Here is a 14,432-nt window from a genome sequence, read left to right on the forward strand (position 1 = left end):
GGTGAGTTGAAAACGAGGAGTCGACCATCGCAACCGCGTGGACTGGAGAGGTGGCACTGTGGTAGTACTAAGTAGCGAAAGCTGCTAATCTGAGCTCGCGGGCAGCTGCGATCCACCCAGAAACAACCACGGCCTCGTTTCATCGTGCTCGTGCATGCGGCGGCGCAGTCGCTCGTACGTACCCGACCTCGGGGTGCGCGGACGAGTGGTAGCGGGAGGTACAGAAATCACGCACAAAGATGCCCGCCTCTTACGCGCGTGCGGGTGTGTTCGATGCAGCAATTCTCTGGGGAAGCACCCAAGGACGGTGTGCCGTGTGCCGCCTGGTACTCACGCCGTCACACGGATGGGTGACTTCTTGTCTTCTACTTTACTCAGCTGTGCTTTTCCCTGACCAATGCGAAGGAGTACGCGTGGGTGCAGGGGGGTTCTACCGCCCGGGCTGGACTCCGGAGACGCACACGCACCGCGGGAATCCATGGCCGTTCGCGCGGGGTTGGAGTTTTACGTGCAGTCGTGCACTGGGCCGGCCGGTCGGGGGATCATTGGCCACGCCAAGCTAGCGGTCCCTCAGAGAAGCTTCTGTTCTCTCTGCGCCGCCGTCTGCATGGTCCCGGACTCCAGAGGTAACACAGGTGGAGGACTGGAAGTGGAGAATTTTATCGTATATTTACACTTGTGTACTTACACATATATATTAAAAAAAAAGAAAAAAGGTCTTGGCCGGTCCTTTTGCCTTTTACCTGGTCCGGATCCCTTCTCTTCTCTTCTGGCCAGATCGGACCGGCCCATCTCTCCGACCTCCTTCCTCTCCCCCTCGCCCTTATCCACTCGCGTTCGCCATGTTCTTCTTCTGGCGTGCGCCGCTACCCGCTCCCACACGTCCGCGCCATCCACGCGTGCCCCCCCCCCCCCCTCTTCTCCTCCGCACCAAGCCGGTCTGGCCCAAGCGGCCCACCTCCTTATCCCTATCCGCCCGTCGCTCGGCCGTGCTTGTCCCCTCCCTAAATCCAAACTTCCGATTTGCTCTCTCCGCGAGGGAGCCATAGCTGCCGCTATAAAAGGCCGGGAGGGGGTGCCTGCGGAGAGGGGGGCACACGGAGAGAAAGAGGCCGGATCCGAGAGAAGAGAGAGATCTACCGCCGCCTTAATACACTCTCTATCGTCGCCGTTCTTGCTCGCTTGGAGCACCATGGCCGCCGTCTCTCTTGCTGGTGGGTCACCACAGTAGCCCCTCTCCCATTCCCCTCCTTTTTTGGGCTACAGGGCACCGACCGATGCCTTGCGCCGCGCCATGCTAACAGGTGGTGTCGACCGGCCTTGCAACGCGCTGTGCGGGCAGGTGGTGCCGAACAGCCTTCGCGCTGTGTCCATGCAAACATGTGTTTGTTCCAGTTGTGGCTGCCATGAGGTGTTTGTTGGATTTTTGGTCAGTGGCTCTTTTTCTTTGTGGTGGCGGCGGCCAGCACTTTGTTCCCGGTATTCGTGCAAGTAGGTTGAGTGCTGGCTGGCGTTTTATGGCCGTGTCCGTGCAAGCAGGTTGAGTGCTGGCCGGTGCTTTGTGCCCGTGTACGTGTGATGAGCATGTGCTGGCTGGCCTTCGTGCCACGTCCGTGCAAGCATGTGCTTTGTTCTGTGATCCGACCGGCCCTCGTGTCGTGATCGTGGAGATGGATTTAGTATTTTTGGTTTTGTTTGTGCTTTGGTTGCTTTTTTGCTGTGGAAGGTGGGATGGCCATCGTCGGTCAGGTGAGCAGTGCCATCGATCGGCTGGGTGGGTTGTGCCGTCGGCGTGATGCCTCCTGACTCCTGTCGCCTCTGTGCCGGTGCACCTTGCTTGTGCTCGGCCCGGGTTCTGATGTGTCTTTGTGTCGTGGCTGCTGTGAGGTGCTGTGCTTTAGTTTTGATAGCCCGCTGCTCTTTTGTGATGTGGTGATCCGGCCGGCCTTCGTTGCCATGGTGTTGTGCTTTGATCTTGGTGGCTGGCTGCTCTTTTGTGTTGTGGTGATCCGGTCAGCGCTTTGCGCCATGGCTGTGTGCGCCCGTGTTCGTGGTTGATGATCAGTTTGAGGCCCAACTTTTGTTGTTGTTTCTATCTTATTACTGAGAATATGACCGGCTGGTATCGCTTATCTGGTGGTGCCACTTGTTTACTGGTTAATGATGATGCCGACAGCTAGGCCGTTGTGCTTTTTGCTCTTTTGCCGGCACTTGAATGCTATGACCTTTTGCTATTCCTCCCAAGTGCTTATGGTAATGTGTGATGTACGAAGAGCCGATGTGCTATTGCCGGCTCTTGTTATCGTTCTAGTAGCTAGAAGCCATTACGGTTTGTCTCTATGGTGATGCTTGCTGGCTAGGTGGTGACCATGGCTTCATTTTTTTTTTTTGTGTCGGTTTGGGCATGTTTGGCTGCTGTATGTATGCCATTGCCGCCCTGATGTCCTGATGTTGATTAGTTTGATCATTCCTAGTCACTGTATTTTTGGGCTCCTTTGTGTTGGCCATGGCTTGTATGGTGGATATCTGGTGCTCAAGTCTCTATGGTGGCTTATGTGGGTTTCAGGCTATTAGTGTTTGGGTGATAGCTTTATAGTCATGTTACCCCTTCTTACTGTCATGTGGTTTGTTTCCTCTTGTGCTGATGGGGTAATGTAGAGGCTTGATGCATATTAGGGATGGTGATAGCAATATGTCGCTAAGAAAGATGGTATTGTTGCACTAAGGCCTTTAGATACTCAGTACTTAGCTGTTCTGTTATGATCATAATGGGATGCCTATTGATATATATAGTGCTATTGGCTAGATGTGGCTTTGTTGCTATGAGCCCTTCTATTGCTCATTTATTTACCTGATGTATGTATGGCCATAATGTCTTGGTGTCCTTTTGCCCTGGTGGCCTTTTAACTTTTGCCTTGGTGGCTCTCAGTTGCTGGCTGACATGCTGGTGATTACCCTTTGCCTTTGTGGTATTTTTTTGCCTGTGTGACTGTTGCCTTTGTGGCAGTGTTCGTTGTCTTTCGGATTCGGCCGATGACTTTGTGGAGGACTAAGAGGGGTTGCTTGTGGGATATGTTGAGGTTAGAGGTCTTAGATATGAGTTTAGAAACACTGCAGTTTACCGGGCTCCTATAAGGTTGTAGCTGGTGAACTGGCGTGTAGCTAGACTCTCTCTCTATTTCCTTGTAGTATCTGCCGAGGCCGATGATGAGGGACTACAGATCATGAGGCCTACATGGTCGATGATGATCCGAGATATATAAATAGTACATAAAGCTCACGCTAGACTGTTTGTCTCGCATTTTTCTTTTATTTATTGCCTAACGCTCACTCTACTTTATCTTTGATGCGTGTATCTATAGCTTTGCAGACTCAGAGATGACATAACGACGATCAGCAAAAGCTTAATCGGAGGTTGTTCAGAAAGCCGGACGTAATTAATCGGAGGTCTTGCAAGACCACGAGAACCGGAATCAGCAATCGACAGAAGAAAATTAGTCGGTAGCGTGTGTGTATGTATGTATGTATGAGACATTGTATGAATAAAATTGTACTTTATGATTTTAATAATAAATAAATAAAGTTACGCGCTTTAATTACATTTTATCTCCTGATCTTTCATATATATTGATATACTGACACGTTCACAATACATATATAGTTATATAGTACAGTAGTTTGAATATATAAAATAGCAAATTTCGAATCCACGAAATATGAAGTTCCATAATCATTCCTGGTAAACAATGGAGTACACTCGCAAGGCACTTTCGTCAACTTTACCACGAAAACGAAAGCTCCCTTGCAGCTCTCCGGTGGCCGCATGCGTTCGCGAGAAGGACCAACGGGCCCTCCGGACCGCTTGCTCGTTCAGGAAACTGGGGCAGTTTCTTCTCTCCCTCTATTTACTGATGCTTATTGGCACTTTGACTATTTTATTTGCTTATAAATACCTGTGATACTCGAACTCGAAAAATTCTCTCCAAAAACTACCCCTATAAACATCACCTATTACCTGTTACCATCCACTTAGTACTGGGTGCGGATCCAGACCTTTGGTTGCCTGGGTTATAGCCATATGAAAATCCAATTACAAATTCGGTGCAATCCAATTAGGTAGAGGCTCTAGCCCAAAACAAATCAATCGGGATATATCAAAATTTGCATGTATACCAAAACATCAATTATTTCTGACCGGGTGAAACACAGTTTGCAACATGTCGGAATGTGGCGCGTGAGAATATAATTGATCTAAATATATTTGAATTCTATCTTTTTTTTAAGTGATGTAAAGCATGGTATATCATACATATTCAAATTTGACTTCCGCGAATCGAATACTAATCGGTTGCTACAGTTTAAAGCATACCCGGCCCAACTTCAGCTCTTTTAAAAGTTTAGTCTGCAATCAGGATCAAATATACCAGATTTAATCATGCCCTGCGCTGAATATATTAACACAATATTTTATCTTGGACGATGTTGTTTAAGTCAGCAGATACCACGAACACTATAAATTTCTTTTCTGATCAAGGATTAAGATGTTATGTCAGCAACTCTGACAGGGTTCTCACAAGATCCCAATCTTGAAGCTCTATATATTCTGCAGAAATATTCTTCTCCTTTTTCCACAGAAAATGCAGCGCAGACAGGGGCGGAGCTACGGCTTGTCGCTAGGGTCAGCTGACCCTGACGATTTTGAAAAATTCAATGGAAAATCACTACATATAGTTGTTAATAGCTCTTAATGACCTCGTCCAATACCTCGGTGATCTTCTGGCCTGGCTCCGCTCCTGAGCGCAGAGGAATCAAAACATAGGACTGCACTACCCATCACCGATAACTTCAGCACTTGGTTTTTCCCCCTTCTAGGAAAGGAAGCCGCCTGAACGACGAAAGCACTAGTTCTGAGATAACAAACTTTACTGATCTCGTACACACGATATATGCTTCTTTACTGATCTCGTACACACGATATATGCTTATCCTAAGGGCCTATTTGGATCAGTTTTTCTAAGATTTTGTTTCTCAAAAGCAAGAAGTTAAACCAAACAATCTAGCTCTGAGCTGTGTTTTAGAAAGCTGAAAAATTATCATATCAAGAAATAAACTAAAAAGCTGATAAACTAATTGAGAGAAAATTTTCTAATTTTTAGTGTGCTGAGGAACTAAAAATTTATTAAAAAAACCAATAACAAAAAGGCACAGTCAAAAAACAGAAAAACCAAAAGCTAAAAGGCTTAATCCAAACAAACAGGTCCTAAATTGAGATTAGACAAAAAAACACTTTTCGCCATCTGAATTTTGTAAGGTGAGAAAGTGAGAACGCCTAGACGAGATAATTACTCCGTATTAAGCATCCGTTCCGGCCGGACGGTTTCGATTGATTCCGTTCGTGCGAGAACGTGAGAGCGAGCGGCGCAGAGAAATGACTAGAGGGATAGAGAAAGAGACGGATCAGAGCAATATTCAACTACGGGGAAAGTGGCGGGATGGTGGCGACCGAGCGGGTTGCAGTGGGAAACAGAGCAGGAGGGCAAGGAAATAAAAATGCCGGTATTAGAGTATCTCTAAGAGGTGTTCAATATGACCTTTTATAGCTATTTTTTAGAGATTTTGGTAATAAAATACATCTCTAATAGCCCCCTTATCGTGTTCCAATTTTTAGCAATATCAAAAACTCCCTTCCATCCTAACTATTTTTGGTGAAACAGCTCTCATTCCATATCGCTTGCAAGGCAAGGGAAAAAAGCGTGATCGAATCCGCCGGCGACTACCGGTGCACGTCAACGTCAACTCTGTAAGCTAGATAAAAGCGGTTTCGTTCTCATCTCCTGTGCCATACTGCCATCCTCGAGAACACCGTCTCTGGCAGAGAGTAAGCAAACTGTCTCGATCTCCAGCCCAAATCGAATCCGCTTGCCATGGCTGTCGGGTGGAAAGGGGAGGCGGTGAGGCTACTGCCGATTTCTCTTGTATTCAGGCACCGAAGAAATGGGCGACGATGATCAGAGACCTAGCCGTGAGTAAACTATTAGGTCTGACGACCTGCCTTGCAGTGTTCTGGGAGGACTTAGCGGTAATCGAGAAGACGACGACCATGGCCACGGATCTCACGCCCCAGTTGTTCAGATCAGGGACGCGGCCCACTACCTCCATGACATCCTGGACAAGCTTGAATACGGTTGGCTCAGCGTCCACCTAATTGAGGACTCAGAGGTCAGGCACGCGGTATCGTGTGGCTTGGAGGAACTCGTCGGGCTAAGTGGGAAGGAGATGAGCTGACAGTTAGGGTCCACCCGTCAATGAGATATGAGAGGAAACCGTTGGAATATAGGGATTGTAAGTACCTAGAGTATGTTAGAGAGTATACCAATATAGGAAAGAAATCTTTTAGGTATGACTTCTTATATAAAGATATATAAAATGAGTTTTAGAGACTCTTAAAAATGCTCTTATCAGCATAGAGAAATAAAAAAGAGTTGTTATTCGTAGGAAAAAAATAGATGCACTGAAACCCGGCACGAAGCTACGAAATGGAACTGCTGTGTTTCCAAATCTACCCGTCCAGTTGTGTGAACCGATTCCGCTAGCTACTATTGCAAGGTGCTCAGGAACGAATGCTTAGGCCACTCTCAATACAAACAATATTTTAGTCTTTCATAGCATTTAAACACGAGTATAAATATAAATTCTTATGATAATATATATATATATATATATATATATATATTAATTGTAGAAACTATATTCACCACATTGCATTGTTTTGCCTATGTCTTACCACTAGGATTGTGGGCGCAAGCTTCAATACATTTCTTAGCTATTTCTTAATGTTTGATTTTATGCCCGCCTTATTCATTATGGAAGATACTAGCTTCTTCTCTTTTTTTCTTTTAATTACTTGTCATATCATCTTTTATTCTATATAGAGGGCTATTTAATGACTAAGACACTAGAATTGAGAGTGGCCATAAGGAAAAAGAATATTGTCACATCATTAAGTATTTTTTTTCTCCAATACAAATGGATGCTTAAAAATATTCAACTAACTTGTTAGCCCACATTAAGCATCTGAAGCAAACTTGAACACATCTTTCTCCCTAAGCACTCCATTGTCAATGCATTTTGGGCTAAAGAGTAATTGCTGACTCAATCACATATACACGCCCAAACCTAACTCTTCCTACTTTTTGATGAACATTTTAAAGCTTTTAGATAGCCCTATTTTTTCCTAGAAAAGAACATAAGTATATACAATAAGCACTCCTCGATCATCATCATGGTCGTCATCGCCATCGATAATAACGCTAAAGAAGAGGAGTGGAAGCAAAGCAATAATATCACGTCCTACAGGCTGGCACTTCATGCATCCATCTGCTTAGTCCTGGTAGACAAGTGGCCAAGGACGCCGATCGATATCTTCCCACAGAACACCGATTGAAACCGACGTGTGCATGCGGCATTCCTCCCCTTTATTGTACCTTTTCCTAGGTATAGTTGAGACCTGCCTACGCGAGACGCTTTTGGGGCTCTTTCTCTCTCTGTCACACAAATTTCGCCTACCCACGATCCGATTTGATTCTATTCGTCGGCCTATTCTTAAAATTTATATAGATTTTATTGTTCATAATTCTTTATATCTCATAGAGAAAAGATATGTTGAGGTAATTTATAAATACTAGCTTTTCATCTCTTCTCTTTAAGAGCTATTTACTTACTCCTCTCACTTCTCTATGAAATATAAAAAATTGTGTTAGTTATAATATAAAAACATGTTCTCTTAACTAAGAGATAATAACTATTTCTAATTATTAAAGATGTCCTAGGTAGCTAGAAACGATAATAACCGCTCAGGCCACTGGTTAGGATTACCACTAGTAGCAGCAGCCAGGATTCGGTGTGTTGCTGCGTCAGATCGTGCGTAGAACATGAAATTGACAACAACGGCGGGATCATGTGTCGCATGTGCCCTAGCTAGAGCCATGAGTGGCGAGATCATCAAGATGCTTTTTCTAGAAGAGGCGACTGGAGTCAAACCGACGTATATGGAAACTTAAGCTCTCCTAAAGTGAATATTTTTCTTATGGTATGTACACAAAGAGTTGTCCTTATCAAATGATAGGATAACTTAGCACATTGGAATTGGAAGCAGTGGTGGAGTTTGTACCAAAATTAAGAGGGATCATTCAAAGGACGGTACGAAATCTAATTTATTGTTGATAAAAGAGGGGTTTTCATCATTTCGAGCTAGCTCGATCGAACTCTTTAAGACCCTTTTTAGATAGGTTTTTTTATTTTTTAAAAAGGTAGAAGCTATTTAAATGACTAGCTTTTGGTTTTAATTTTTGTTGTCTTTTAACTGATTGAGAAAGTGGATGTGACTAAAATAAACTACACTAAAAAATAGATTAAAAGAAGTTTTTCTAATATTTAAGTACTAAGAAACTAAAAATTTATTATAAAAATTGACAATTAAAATTTAACAGCTATAACTATTTGCTCACCTAAGCTTTTCCCTAGAAACTCTAAAACCACGTCTTATAAAAAGGTCCTAAGCGTAATTCGGAACCCCTCTTAATTTTCCTTTTCTTTTTGGCAAAGACCACGAGCATTGCTGAAGCCAACTTTAGGTAAGCGGTCGTTAATGGTCCCGTTCAAACCCTAGCTCTGAGGTAGGATAGGATAGGAAGCGACGTCGTTCATTGCATCGGCCCTCTCCGATCAGTTTCTGCTCAGGCTCCACTACTACCTGTCGACGAGAAACTCTGGCAAGTCTGGCCAGGCAGCCGGCAACCTCACCAGTTTTCCTCCGCGATCAAACACGGCATGCGTGCAAAGCTTCGATGCGTCACAGGTCTTGTCGGGACGGGGACGGCGACGGCGATGGCGACGGCTCGGCGAGACGAGAGAGACGGCACGGCCGGGCGCCCGGGCGGGCGATTGGGCAATAGGCATGTAGCTAGTGATCGATCGGCGCATCCACGTACGCGCGCGAGGGGGGGTTGGTCACCAGCGCGGACGAAAGCAACCTCACGGGCACGCGCGCCCAACACCGAGGAGGCGCCAAAGGCAGCGGGCGCGCAACTGGGCTGGACTTATTTTATGAGGCAATAAGTAGTATTCTATTTCCTTCTTTATTTTCTCACTTATGTTTTTTTCTAATCCATATATACATTTTATGATGACTTATACAATATGTTACATTATAAATTAGATCTAACCATTAAATGCATAAGACTATATCTCATAAAATTAATTTCCATGCACTCACGACATTAGCAACAGTGAGAGAGCGAGCTAGCTGAGCAGGCAGCTCCCTTCTCTCGAGATGAGGGAGTATTAGACATGGAAACACATATTTTTATCAAAATTGTTTATCTACGTTAAGATTCATGTAAAGATAGATAAAAATTATAAAAAATATATAAAAAATTAACAAATAAATAAATATCAAATAAGAGAAATAACAGCTGAGATAATACACGTGTCCACCCCCGTGTTGTCTAACACTCCCTCAACTTTCGCCGCAGCACACACGCGCATGCCGCTTTTCCGTTAGTTTAGTACCCTTTAGCGTGCGCGAGTGCGTGATGCGTCGTGGACTCGTGGTGGTGCGTCTGCGTCGTTCGTGGCGTCCTAATTGGTACTACGTGGTAGTAGCTGTAGGCAGGCACTACTCCTAGGTAGACACAGGCAGGCTGCGCGTCCCCAGCGGTGGAGGTTCACGTGGCGGCTGCGAATTGGCGGCCGCTTGAGGGCTTTAGCCGTCACGCGTGTGGTGGATGTGGATTACGGGCTCAGTAGTCTGTAGTCAGCTACTGCTGCTGCTTTGTGGAGTTGATTTTGGGACGTAATTGACTCATGGACCACCTAGATCTGATTTGAGAGAGTTCATATCTGATCCGAATGTTTAGGGATTCATATCAAGTTCATAAATTCGTTTGGATTCTAAAAATCGGTGCTAGGCGGTAACAAAAATACGCGGTTATCGTGAAAACCGGTCAAAATTTACAATTCAGGTTAAATTCAGATCGAATCGATCAAATGATAACCGGTCGAATTCCATCGCTAACCGACCGATTTATCGATTGGTTTTTCTACATTAACCATATTCACGGGTAACCGGTCGAATTTTCCGATTTACCGAGTGTATTTCTCGGCAATCGGTGAAGTTCAACAGAAAACAAAAAAATATCTCAACCTTGTAAAATCAATAACTAATTCATCTGAGTTTCAAATCAAGTGAAACAAAATTTTGATTTCCTTGTAACATGATTTACATGGTAAAAGTATTTATATTCATAAAAAAATTGAATATTTTTTGTGATAAAATATATTTGCTAAACCTAGTTAAATACATAGTTGACTCTTTTCTAATAAAAATCATGAAACCAATTTTTTAATCTTTTCACACGATCCTATATCTTTTAAAAATACACGAACTCATGAAATAGTTATCTTAATATACAAAATTATGCAAATATGTTGTAACTAGATTAATTCATAACTAACCTATCACACCTTCAAAATTAGTGAAACTATTTTTATTAGTTTACTTATACTATTTTTTAGGTAGAAAAAATAACGGTAGATATGAAAAAGTTAATTACAGTATTGTTTCTTAATATATTCACTTTCTGCTTGTGAACTTTGTAAAAATCATGAAGAAATTAATAAAACTCTAAATAAAGTGAAACCAATTTTAAAGATCATCTTAAGATACTCTTAAAAAAAATGTGTTGGCATGTTAAGACTTTTCTTAACATAAGTTAATAAATGAGTTGCACGCTTAAACTTTTTCTTTTTTTCAAACTTCCTCCCTATAGAATATGATGCAAACAATATTATTTATGAATTTTTTTCACAGGTCTTAGAATTGTCTCTGATTTTTTTAAAGATTTTTGTGTGTTTTTTTTACTTTTGTGAATTTAAATTCAAAAACTGGTAGCATTATAAATCGGTGCGGATCGGTAAGCTCGTTAATCACGGTTATTAACCAGTAACATATGAATTTTCATATCCTGTTCATATCGGATGCGAATGTTAGGTAGGTGCGATGGGAAGGCTGATTTTTCGAGTTTTCTTGGTGCATGTTTATGTAGTGGATGGAGCAAGGCGTGTCATGGGCGTGGATAGCTAAAAGCATACTCCCTCTGGTGATAAATAATTATTATTTTAATTAATATATAAGTTAAATTTTTAAAATTTTAACTATTAATAGTTTCTAAATATTTAGTTCAGAAACATAAAAATCACATGTGTAGATTTTTCTTGAAAAAATACTTTTATAATATTATATTTTATTATATATTATAATTATATATTATAACTATATTATACAAGTTACCGACGAGTCACCAAGATTTTAAGGTGCTGGCGTAACCCTCGGCATATGGTTTGATCACTCATTGATCTTCTCTAGGTGCAGCACATAGCAACACTTCTCTCTAGGCCTATAATCATTAATCACTCTTCTAATGATATGCTAATTGCTTTGGATGATCACATTTAGCACTTTGATGGCTTGGATATTTTCTCAAGTGTATATGTGCTTTTCTGAACTCCAGCACCTTCAAATGGCCAAGTGGGTGGGTATTTATAGCCTCAAACACATCAACTAGTCGTTGCTCCAACGACTTAAATTCATTGTATACACCGGATGATCCGGTGTAAATAGCATAATATTCATCGGACTATCTGGCGTGTACATTTTCCAAAACAAGCTGTTGGGACTCCACTCAAAACTTCTTTGAACATCGGATGTTCCGATGTGTTCACCAGATCCATCACTGGACCTTCCAGCGTGTTCAAATGAGCCATCTTGAGTCTTCCTCAGTGCAAAATACGCCGGCGTTGCTTTTCTTTATTACTGGACCATCCAGTACGTTACACTACACCAAACTGGACTTTGACATCTTCTCTGAAACAAATGCTCTCGCGTATACTCCGACGTGAATACTATCGATCGCCGGACCTTTCGACGTGTACCATCCTTGAGCATCAACTCAGAAATGCTCTGGTGTTTATATCTCCACATCGCCGGATCATCCGGCGTGTAAAAACACCTGGCAAGAAAATACTTCAGAATTCACAAGTCCTCTGCACCAGACCTTTCGGTGTAATCATTTTTCCTAGGACTCTCTAATCCACTAAACTTTGTCCTGACCGCGGTGGTTTCTTTACGTATTGAATCCATGAATCATACTAACACATATTCTTGATAAAAATGTTAGTCTCAATAATTATATTATTATTAATCATTAAAATTACAATCATGATCTAATAGAGCTATTTTCACTACAAAGTAGCCATGAGAACGTGAAAGATTGATAGGAGGAGATGAATCAACTTTTTGTTTAGTTATGGGTCCTATGTGTGTGAAAGGGGTCTACACAATATAGAAAAATGTAAAGAATTGTGATATAGCCGAACAATAGTTGACATTTCATACCATTTATCTACATTAAATACAATAGCTACACTTCCAACGAAAATGTTTGTTTTTCATCATTTAAGAATAAAATTTGTATATTTTGTTTGTAAACTATAAATGTAAAAGTATATAAAAGAAATCATATATACTTTCCACATATTAATCTTAAATGTACAACCAAATTGACGATGAATAATGTATAGTTACCATATCCGGGCACCACAGAGTTTCCCATAATTCTCAGGGCATATTATCTTTAAGAAGTGAATCACTGGATGAAAGAAAACTACCTGTAGGCATCCAAGACATCCCGTAACTGAGATGATTTATCTCTAAAAATGAGACAATCGAACAAGAGCAAATAGAAGTCGAGCAATGAAGTCGTCGACTAGGTTTAGATTCATCTAGGGTAGCTACACATCTCTTTGTAACAGACTTAGATGAATACAAGACAAACATGACGTAGGGTCATTATCCTCTCAGAGACCCGAACCTATCTAAAAATCCCTATTACCCTACAATCCATCTACTCAAAATATCCCCTATTTCTTCAACAAGTTCGTTTAATCGGCGGTTCACAAATCATCGACAGCTGGTGTTGTCCGTAGGCATCATGACAATAGGCATTGAAGAGTCTATACAGAACATGCCGTCGACTTCGCCCAATAGAATTGGTTTCTCAAATGATGGGTTCTACGACAACTTTATTCATCCAACTGACAAACCTATGATAGATCCGGTGAAGTTTGATGAAGAACTTTTCAGTGATGATTCTAGCAATGAGGTAAGTCGCTTTATGGATCAATGTGCTAAGGATTACGGCAATGAGTTCGAACCAATCGACTGCCAACACAGTCGTGAATACCATATTCACCACAAGTTAGGATCTTCCCTCGTGATTTTCGATAATATGGATTGTCGAGACACCTATTAGGAGCAATCCGATGAAAAATACATGATGAATCTGCCATCAAGCCTGATCTTCGGTCACTCACATCAGCTAAATATCACTCCTTGTTACCTTCAGGTAGCATGGCAACTTCTGGATGAAATTTTTTGTGTTCGACGTGGTCAACTTTGAGACATCATACAACGTCATTTTGGGAAGACCTACTCTTGCCAAGTTTATGGCAACCACGCATGACACTTACCAATGTGTGAAGGTCCTGAAACCCAAAGGGGTCATTACTATCCTGGGTTGCCCCAAAGTAGGTCTCCGTCCGTTGTGACAAGCAGACTCCCGATATCGCATCTCAACACCAACCAAGCAAGAAACCTAAAAGCTCAAGGATCAAGGTGAACAAGAAGTCTCAGTCGTAACCGCAACCATATAGCCTCGAGATGCAAACCTAGAAACCCGGGGGCTGGGTTTCACAACTAGTTCAATACCCATGTAACAATCCCTATGCTATCTTCGAAGTAATAAGGGTCACTGCTTATCGACTTAATCTAATATGTGTCATTTAGGTTTAAGATTTTAGGTCTACAATAGCTCATGGGTCGTCAATAAGCTCTGTAACTACTAAAAGTACCTTCATAATAATAAAGATCATATTGCATATGAAGTTGACCGAATTATTTTCCTATCTTACTTGTCTTTCTGCGCATCCACATGTCCGACAATGGGATAAGCTGCTTCTTGGGTTCCTCATCTAAAATGTGCACCTAGGGCGGTGAAAAGCTTTTCTCAACCCAAAGGTAATATTGACCCTTTTCTTTTTATTGTGTTTTGCATTTATATTGCCTACCCGGAAAATTCTTCTGGAGAGATAGTAAGAGGCTTAACAAGTACTAGGTGTTGGAATTGAAAATGACATTGTGTACACTCTGGAAGCAAATTCCAACGAGAATGGAAGAATCGTTACGTTATGAACTCGTGTTGCGAAAAGGCTCCTTATTATGTTCCATGAGTGACCGGGGGTTACGACGCTCCCACTTAAGTGAACTTAGACTAGTCATAATAAGCGTTCTGACTTTTTATTAATGCGTCTTAAAC

Source organism: Phragmites australis, chromosome 13 (genome assembly GCF_958298935.1).
Source record: "Phragmites australis chromosome 13, lpPhrAust1.1, whole genome shotgun sequence".
Classification (NCBI taxonomy): domain Eukaryota; kingdom Viridiplantae; phylum Streptophyta; class Magnoliopsida; order Poales; family Poaceae; genus Phragmites; species Phragmites australis.